A 9,696-nucleotide genomic window follows, 5' to 3' on the forward strand; every position below is an offset into this window, starting at 1 on the left:
TTTAGGCCGAGCAAGTGGTAATCAGTAAATGAATCATAGGGGTAGATCTAAGGAGATTACTAGAGCCACCACAAGGGCAATTAGAGAGCTTGTAAATCAATTGTTAATTCATAAACATAACCCGGAGATAGATTAAAGTAGCGTTGATCTACTTTGCACTTGCATAGCAAATGCAGTTCGAAGGCTAGCTGGCTTGACTTCAGGCTCCATCTGTAAGTTTATAAAGTAAACAAATGTAGATAAACAAACAACCTATTCGATCCCCAGCGGAGTCACCATTTTGTTATCGGGAAAACTAGTGTCTATGCAGAGCTGCTAGTCCCACTAAGGCTGGTAGCTACCTTAGAAACAAACAAACTAAAACTAATTTCATTTTCCTTTATGAGAAATAGATAAGAGGGGAATAAGGAGACCAACCTCTGTCTTGCACTTGGTTCCTTGCTCGATTCCTCTCCCTTCTGATAGGTCTTTGCCACTCGCTTCCTCATTTACCGAGCGTCAAAGAGCACCTGTAGAATCAAAGCAGCATAACACTATCCAAGAACATAGATCTATTATCATAAACAATATAGGACCAGATATATATTGACCACACAAATGCATATAACATCAATCATACAAGAATGTGGAGGAAAACTTGAAAAGATTTATTGATAATCAAGAAAGAGCAAAGAGGATTACAACCAATTGTTCTGACGCAACATCATCCTCTCAGCAAGAAAGCCCTTCTTCACCTCATGAAAAGCTTAGATCACCCAACATTATGATATTGCACCAAGAAACCAACAACACTTCCTTACAAGATACAAAATTCCAGCCTCTGCATCGCTGGGATGAGGGATCCATATATAGATGTTTGCAAGGGGGGTGAGTCAGCTTTTGAGATTTGATTAGTGTCCTCTCTCTAATAGTTCTTGATTCCACTTGGAGATTGATGATCTCTTACTCATCCCTGGGCAAATGCAGAGAGGCAAGTGTCACAGGAGAAGTTTCTGGAAGATTCCATGATCCTCCACCTTGCGGATTGACCCTGCCATTTGTCCACTCTTGCCCATCGCACCCCATAGAAGGGATTTTCAACATGCATCGCACCTACTGTGTGTAGGTAGGTGGGATGCAACGCACTTTGACCATGGAGCAGTTGAAATGGTCCAGTTTTGACCAGTTCTGAGTAGTTTTTCATGGAGAACTTCTGGGAGATGCTGTAATCAGTTGACCTTGTTCTTTTAGGGGTTGGAACAACACCTTTAGGGACTTAGGAGCCCTTGGTTTATGGACATTTATGATTGGGGTTGCAGTGCCCAAAAATGTCTATAACAAGCCCGCCCTCAACAAAACAAGTTAAACAACCTTTGACCCCTTCACAAAAAGGGAAAGGTCTCCTATAGGAAACACAAACAGGACTACAAGAAGCAAAAATGATCCTATAGGAAACCTTATCAAAGCTATAGGAAACACAAAAAAAAGATTAGGAAAGGTTGGAAGGGAAAATGGGAGGAAAAGAGGTAGAAATTACTCAAGAAAAAATAGAGGAAGGGGCCCATGAGCTGAAGGAGCCTAGCCCAAAGCCAAACCTCAACTCCTACTACAAATTCATTGAAGGAGGTAGGATGATACCAAGAAAATTTTTCATTCCTCTATTCTTTGAACTTGAAAAAGGGAGAGCAAGAAAACATCGATGGATGAAAATTGGTAAATCAAAAGGGGTGGAGGATGTAGGACACATGGAAGAGAAACTACAAGAAATGGGAAGAAAATTAAGTAGCATAAGAGATAGGGAAAAATTGATGAATTCTCAATTAGAGGCTAAGAACACATGGCTAAGGAATCAGCTAGAAGAAAAGGAAGTCCAATTGGAAACTATGGAAATTGTATCCATGGAGGCAATTCAATGCACGATGCCAGCAAAATCATATGATTTATGCCTCAAAGAGTAATGGCTGCAGTTTCCGATAAAAACCCTCGCACAAAGAGGAACTATGCAATTCATTGACCTCTATGACCAAAGCACCTTGGAGGATAGAGAAAATATATTTGAATTCTACCTACAAAATTTAGCTCTGACATATTTGAATGTGTGGGACCCAATCCAAAGCTAGGGGAGTTAAAACTAATGGCCTTGGTAACTTGGATGAGTAATGAGGAAGCCAGAGCTACAAAAATGAAAAGGGTATTTGCAAGAGAAGAAGCAGAACCCCTTTTCATGAGAGCAGAACATCCTAAGTCCATGGATGTCACTAGCACTCCCAAGCTCATTGCAAATGATCCCAAGATTGCATCATGATACCTTGCTGTAAAAGAAGATGTAATCACTCATTTTGGAGACATGATAAGATTTTTAGGAGATGAAAGATAACAAGCCTGCCAAAGGAGATGGAACACCCTACCCTATAGCTTAAAGATCAAAGAATATACTACTCGTGATAGAATGAGGGATGCACTAGAAAGATTCCCAATGTATAAGAAAACATTACAGAGACTCAAAGTGAACTGGATTGGATTGAAACTCATCCCAACATTGCTTTTAGGTATGTTATAGGTGAGGAAATAAGAAGAAGAAAGAAAGCAGTGGGAGGAGATACAGAGGAATGTAGGGTTTTATCCATGAGATTGAGGCCACCAATGCAATGAAGGACATTGACATAGATTGAGTTTCTCAGAGGATGAGAAACATTTTCAGTAGGGGGTTGATGATGAGGCTCATCAACGGGTAAATTATATGGACCTTAATGCACACCCAACTTACTAAAATCCACTTTTCTCATAATTCTTTACATGTTTTAATTATATTTTGCTTAATGATGAGAGTAAAGATGAGATGTTATGTCTAGTGGTCTAATGTGCATTGATTGTAGGTTTTGGAACAAATTTTGGCTAATTAAAGTGTAGGAACTCCAATGAATAAAAGCAAGAGGGATTCTAGGAGATAGCATCTCCCTCCTTAACTCCTCACTCACTCGAAGATTCCTCAATCAAATCTCATCAGCTCAAAGTTGCAAGCAGCCGAGTCATGAGGTTCATTGGTAGCCAAGCTAGTGACAGTTGAAGACTAGTTGATCTCGAGATTGGGAGCTAAGCCTCCCTAAATTTAAGGAAGTTGTTGGTAACTTCAGTTGTATAAATCAAGAGGCCTAAAGCCTCATTAGGATTCAGATTTTTTTGTTCAAGATAGATAGGCATAATTTTCGAGTTGAAGCATTGTAACCAAGCACTCTTGTGTGTTTTTGATATTTTAATGAAAACGAGAAGCATTCAGTTGAGCCAGAACTGAGTTGACTCAGAGGGCTGAAGCTCTTGGGTTAGGGACCAACCCTAGCAATAGAGGTTTCTCTTGTTGTATATGTATGTTTAGATTATGCTCATGGTTAGTTTCTCAGTTGATTTTGGTGTTGTTAATTTGCAAATGTTGGTAGGATTAATTTGTTTGCTTCCACTTATAGATAGTTATAACAGTAGCATGATAGTGACAAGAAGATATTCCAAAAAGCCTGACATTAAGTTGTTTTCACCTCATTTCTCCCTTTCACGGATCATGGCTTGAGGAACACTTCCCATACAACCCAAAAAACAGAATTATTGCTTTTTGTGTAATCAAGGGTTTCCTACTAATTAGGTCATTATATTTCAGTTTCATAGGATAAGATGCAATTGGCACTTCTAATCTCTTATGTTTTTCATTGATTTCATATCGCTTTTGTATTGGTTTCAAGCACTTCCATGCATTAACTTAGCAAATAGATGGTGACAACTCTGCTTTCTTCTATTTAAGTAAACCCTTCTTATTTTTAGATAGATTTATGTATAAATGCCAACAATGATGTGTGTTGTTGAAGGATTTTCTACATTATAGGGAGACTTCATCTCATCAACCTCAACCAAACCATATCCACCCATGATTTCCAAAATTCACTAAGGTCTCAATTCGAATTCTTGTTTCATGAGGAAATCTTACCATTTCCATTAATTAAATCTAACCATCCTAAATCTTTTTCTTGAGTTCTGAGTAGTGCCTACCACTTCCATGCCTTATTCCCTCCTTATCCACCTTTTCCAAGCTCTATTCCACCTTCTAGACCACTCCCTAAGCTTTCATTCTGTTTCTGTAGTAAAACATGGGATCTTGTAGGAGAACCAGTACATCATGTAGACATCCTACAGGAAAACCTGTAGTAGCCTATTTTGAGCCCGAATTGAGAAACATCATCACTAAAGCCATTATTAGGCCCATACATTCCCTCCAAGCCATCAGAACCATTGTACTCCTCTTCCTCCACACCTGTCTCCCCTGCCAAAGAACAAGGAAGGATTAGCAATTACATTTTTCAAGCAAAATGATAAGAAAAGGAGTTCTTTTTTATTTATTTATGCACACAGCAGTTAGTACTCTCAAGATTAGATTTCGTGCTTAGATTAGTTAAAACCTCACAAGTGTTAAAGTAGGGTTCTTTTGGAAGCAAGGTATGTTAGAAAGTAGATAGAGGATTTCATATTATGTTTCAAGCATTCTGTAAGTCATTCATTCTTGCAATAGGCAGCATTTATTTTCCCCCAATTAGGGTAGATTTCCCCTCTCCATTTGGTAGTCAGAATTCCTCTAGTCAATAGAAGGTTGTTTTGAGAAACCCTAGTGGTCTATCACCCCAGCTCAACAGTGACAAAGAGTAGACTAGTTACATCTATTTGCGTTTACAACACTGTCACCTCCAAGTTTGTACAAACCTCTGGTTGATGAAGTAAACTTGGTAGACCAAGGATTTGCAACATCCTTGCTACAATACTGGTGCTCATCAGCTACTACATAAGAACTAGCTACATTAGGTAGTGACGTGTTGATCACACAAAAACTTGTCATGAAGACAAAATTGAATACTGTAGTTATTACACAAGAACAAACTATAGTAGGAATTGATGCGATGGTTAGAAAAGAACCTGATACAAATGCAGAAACTAACACTATAGTTGCTACACAAGAACTAGCTACAGAGAATCCATTCAACACTGGGAATGTTGTGAGTATAAAGAAAGAATAAGGAGAATCTAGTATGATGGATTCCACATGAAGTGAGAATAAATCCTTTGTTTTGGTTAAATGAGTTGAAAACTAAAGGGAGAAAATTGAATGTTGAAACCATTAATTAAAACATTGAAGAAACAATTGAGAAAATCACCTAGGGTGACAAAGTTGATCCTCGTCAAGTAAGAGAAAGTAGTTGAAGAACTAAGGAAAGAAACCCATTCCATTAAAAATGAGCTTCGAGACATAAAATTTTAGGAGGTTTATAGACATACTAAAACAGAGACAAAGGAATTTTGAGCCTCCACTTATACTTTTCTTTCTTCTATGTTCTTGCATGTAAAACTCAATAAATAGAAAATGTTGGAATTATCTTATGAGATAGGCATCGTTCCTTTGGATGTGCATCATCAAACTATCAGAAGCATGAAGAGAAGAAAATCAGATGAATTAAAAAAATATAGGATAGAGAAAGAAAAATGAAAGGAGGATTTGGAAAATTTAAAGGTTGCACATGCATAGGTAGAGAAACAAAAGGAATAAAAATAATAGATAAGGTCACTTGTTCAAGAGTTACCAAATTGTCAGTCACCATCCCCAATATATGCTTTATTTTTACAGGAACAATTTTTTTTCTTTCAACACACATTTATCATTGAAGGTAAAGCTCCTTATCAGTTTACACATGCTAAATCTTTCTGGAAAGCCTTCTATGAAGCTGATACAACTACAAAAAACTCTTTATGTGAATTTTACCTTAATGATATTATTCTTCCATATGAAAGTAAATTCAATCCCACAAATTACGTTGGTGATCTTGAGTTCTAGGATTTTGTGTCTCGCCTCTTGCATCGAGTTAAGTAGAAAATAGCTCAGGAGAATGTGGAAGGAACTCTGACCACATGTGAAATCACGGTCAGAGTAGAGACCTTTAATACAAGTGATTGTATTAGGGACCAAGGCTTTATTAACAAATCATTGACCTCTCAAGAATGATTTTTAATTTCCAAACACAATTAATTGAGCAGTTTGTGAAATTTGTTGATCATATAGCCACTGAAGCCTTATAATGTTCCAGTAGGAGGTAAGAGTTATCTTCATTGGCTATCAAAACTAGAGAGCCCTTTGGGTACCCAAATATCCTAAGAGTAATAGGAAGCCTGGACAATTATTACAATGTATAGAGAAAAGGGGTCCTTAGTGGATTGTGCTAAAATTCCACTTCCATCTGATTTGGCTAACCCTAGAGAAGTACAAACCAGTGTATGAGTTGACATAAATAGAATGGTTTTTGGGAGTAGAAGTCAGGGCGTCAGCAAGATTCAGGGCTCTAGGATAAGAGACACAAGAGTCCTACCAGCTCAGCATATTCCAGGAAACTTACTCATGGGAAAGTGAAAACTTCATATGAAGTTGGATGCATAGGGAGATGTTATAGAGCTACTTGGTGGGAGATTTTGGGCAATAAAATGCCCCTTTTATTCCATCCATTACCTTATTATGAGGCCAATTAACTTTCATATGTTATCCTTTCTTTGATGAAATTTTTCTTGTGACCTATATCTTGACCTAAGGGATAGCCTTGTTTATGAATTATATTATTTAAGTGATAATATAGGAATGTTGAGTATTTTCTACTTAGTTTGGGTTAATCATGTGATGGTTTGGAAGAGTGCAATTGATTGGTTGTATACAAATGATATAAGCTCAAGGAATGGACACTATCAAGTGACCCTTTTGGTATGTTGATCTAATTGTTGTTACGTGTAGAGTGAGTTAATTGTTGATCATTTTTAGAATGATCTAATTGTTGTTGCTTGCAAAGTGGATTAATTATTGATTATTTGTAGAGTGGTGTAATCACTGATGCTTGCAGAGATCTCAATTACAATTAAGATAGGGTTTTGTTTCATATGTTTTAATCGTTGGGAATTACTTTTAGATTAAAATTCATTCCTTTTAATTTACAATGAATGCATTCTTCTTTCATTATAAGTTTGTGATTGGGTGAAGCTAAAGCTAATATTTCTAGATTTGATTGAATTGTATGGAGTTGCTATCTTTTACTGTTTGAGTAAGTTATCATCTACAAGTGTGAGATTTTAGTTGCATGATCATTAAGAACTAGAAGCATTAGAAAGGGATTTGTTGCATGCATATAATTTGCACATAACATTGAAATGGAAGATGAGCCCTAGATTGAAAATTAATGTGAAATATTGTATAGTAGTCCCAAATAGCAATTTCTAACACTAACAGTTTGGTTATAACACAACCTAATAGCCTATTAGTGTTTAGGTTTGACTAAATTTCTTAACTAGAGTTACAATATTGACTTTTCTAGAGTCTTCTTGATCATGATCACATGGATAACCTATTTTTCATATATAATGGGAGTTGACATGGCATCCTCTCGAATTATGATGGTCAAAATAGGAAGGTCAGCTTCTGAGTGGCATAGCTTTTGCATAGGGATTCCAATTGAGGTGATTCTTGTATTGTTAGAAAGTATCCTATGTGAAAAATAGGAAAGAAAAGTTCTTGCTAAAGAAACAAAGTTTTAGCCCCGATAAATTCCATTAATTCATGATACTTCTCCTAGAAGTTTTAAAACCCCCATTTCCCAAAAGTGGTCCTAATGGTAAAAATAATCATGTGAGTTGATTCTTTCTTCTTTTCCACTATAAAAGGATTGATATAGATGACAAAAAAAAAATAATTTTTTAATGTTAACATTAAAGCACATTATGTTTTCTACCTTTATTTACTTAAAAATATGTTCTTAATCCTAAAAATTGATAAAACAAGAAATATTTCTAAAGAAAATTCTATTGAAATCCTTAAAATAAAGTGATAATACTTTAGAATTAAAATATTTCCAAAATAATCAATAAAATTGTTTCTATCATGATAAGGATGTCGCTACATATAAATTGGAAGATACCATGAAATATACATAAGGCTACATATAAATTGGAAGATACCATGAAATATACATAACTATTTGAAATACAATTCTAGTTTTAATCCTTTAGATACCATGAAATATACATAAGGCTACATATAAATTGGAAGATACCATGAAATATACATAACTATTTGAAATACAATTCTAGTTTTAATCCTTTCCTATATATCATTACACCAAAGGTGTTTTCATTGTGGGCTTGTCCTGGGAAAACAATATTCAACCCAACCAATCCCAGCTCTTCATTTTCGTCATTCTTTTGAGTAAAGAAATGGGCAAGTGTAAAAGTTACTATCGTTGTTTCGTCGTCATCTCTATCACTGTTCCCGCCAGCTTCGTCCTCACATGTAATTTCTTGTTCTTATTGTCTTTGTCCTTACCTGTAATTTCGTGTTCTTAAGGTTCATATTTTCTACGACCAAAGGTTATGGCTACAGGTCCGTGAAATTATTGGTTTTCAGGCAGATATTATTTGCCTTCAAGAGGTTCAAAGTGATATCTTTTCTTGTAATCCGAGTGTTTCTACGGCCAAAGGCCATGGCTACAGGTCAGTGAACTTTTTGGTTACCAATCAAATATTATTTGCCTTCAAGAGGTTTAAAGCAATCATTTTGAGGAGTCCTTTGCACCTAAATTAGAAAAGAATGGGTACACAAATTTTTACAAGAAGAAAACAACAGAGGTTTATACTCGCACAACCTATGCGATTAATGGTTGTGCAACATTTTTCCTTTGTGATCATTTTTCACTTGTTAAAAAATATGAGGTTGAATTCGATAGAGCTCCATAGTCTATGTCAGAAGTTGTGGTTCGATCAACTCATAAAAAGATTTCTCTTAGTTGGTTACTCAAGGACAACGTTTCTTTGATTGTAGTTTTGGAGGCAAAATACACTAAGTTCCATAGGATCGATGTGCTTGCACCAGGAAAACATCAACTTATTTATGTGGCGAATACACACATAAATGTCAATATGGATCTCAATGATGTCAAACTTTGGAAGGTTCGTACTCTTCTTAAAGGACTACAAAAAATAACTACCAGTGCAATCATACCTATGTTAGTTTGTGGCGAATTCAAGTAAATTCCTGCAAGTGCACCTTTCGATGGGAAATGTTGAACCTTCACATCTAGACTTAACAACAAATCCCCTTGGTATATTACATCCCGCAAGTAAAGTCTTTTACCAACTAGCTCTGGTTAGTGCTTATTCTTCCTTTGCAAGAATGTTAGGAGTAGAATAAGGTTTAGACCATCAACAAAGAAGAATTGACCCTGCAAAAATGAACCTTCAGTCACCAACTGTACTAGATATTTTTTTGAAACTCTAGATTATATTTTATATAAAGCGGATTCACTTATGGTGGAGTGTCTACGAGAGATGTTTGATGAGGAGAGCCTACGTAAAGACATATGCATTCATTCTCATGAGTGGTCATACGATCATATTGCACTTTTGGCAGAATTAGGATGCAGGAACAATGCCAGAATTTGCTCGCGGCTAGCATAACAATGCCAAAAATGATGGTCCGTTGCCTCGTCCAAAAATGACATAAAAATTTATTAGTTTCGTGGTTTTAAGTGAGTTGTCACTTCACCTATGTACAATGTGTTCATGGTTTTCGGTTTGTATTCTGCAATTCACTTTTTATCCCTTCCTTGTCATTTTGTCATGGTGAAGATGGTAGTTTGTAACATGAAGAATTGTTAGCTA

General features: G+C 36.1%; 1 pseudogene; it reads left to right on the forward strand.

The window, feature by feature from the left end:
- LOC149166080 (carbon catabolite repressor protein 4 homolog 1 pseudogene) overlaps nt 1-9,492 on the forward strand; it is a 73,123-nt pseudogene extending 63,631 nt beyond the window's left edge.
- The last annotated feature ends 204 nt before the right edge of the window (nt 9,493-9,696 follow it).

The sequence above is a fragment of the Pinus tabuliformis genome, chromosome 5_1 (assembly GCF_031772625.1).
Source record: "Pinus tabuliformis cultivar Carrire ecotype Pingquan chromosome 5_1, CPIR1, whole genome shotgun sequence".
Taxonomy (NCBI): domain Eukaryota; kingdom Viridiplantae; phylum Streptophyta; class Pinopsida; order Pinales; family Pinaceae; genus Pinus; species Pinus tabuliformis.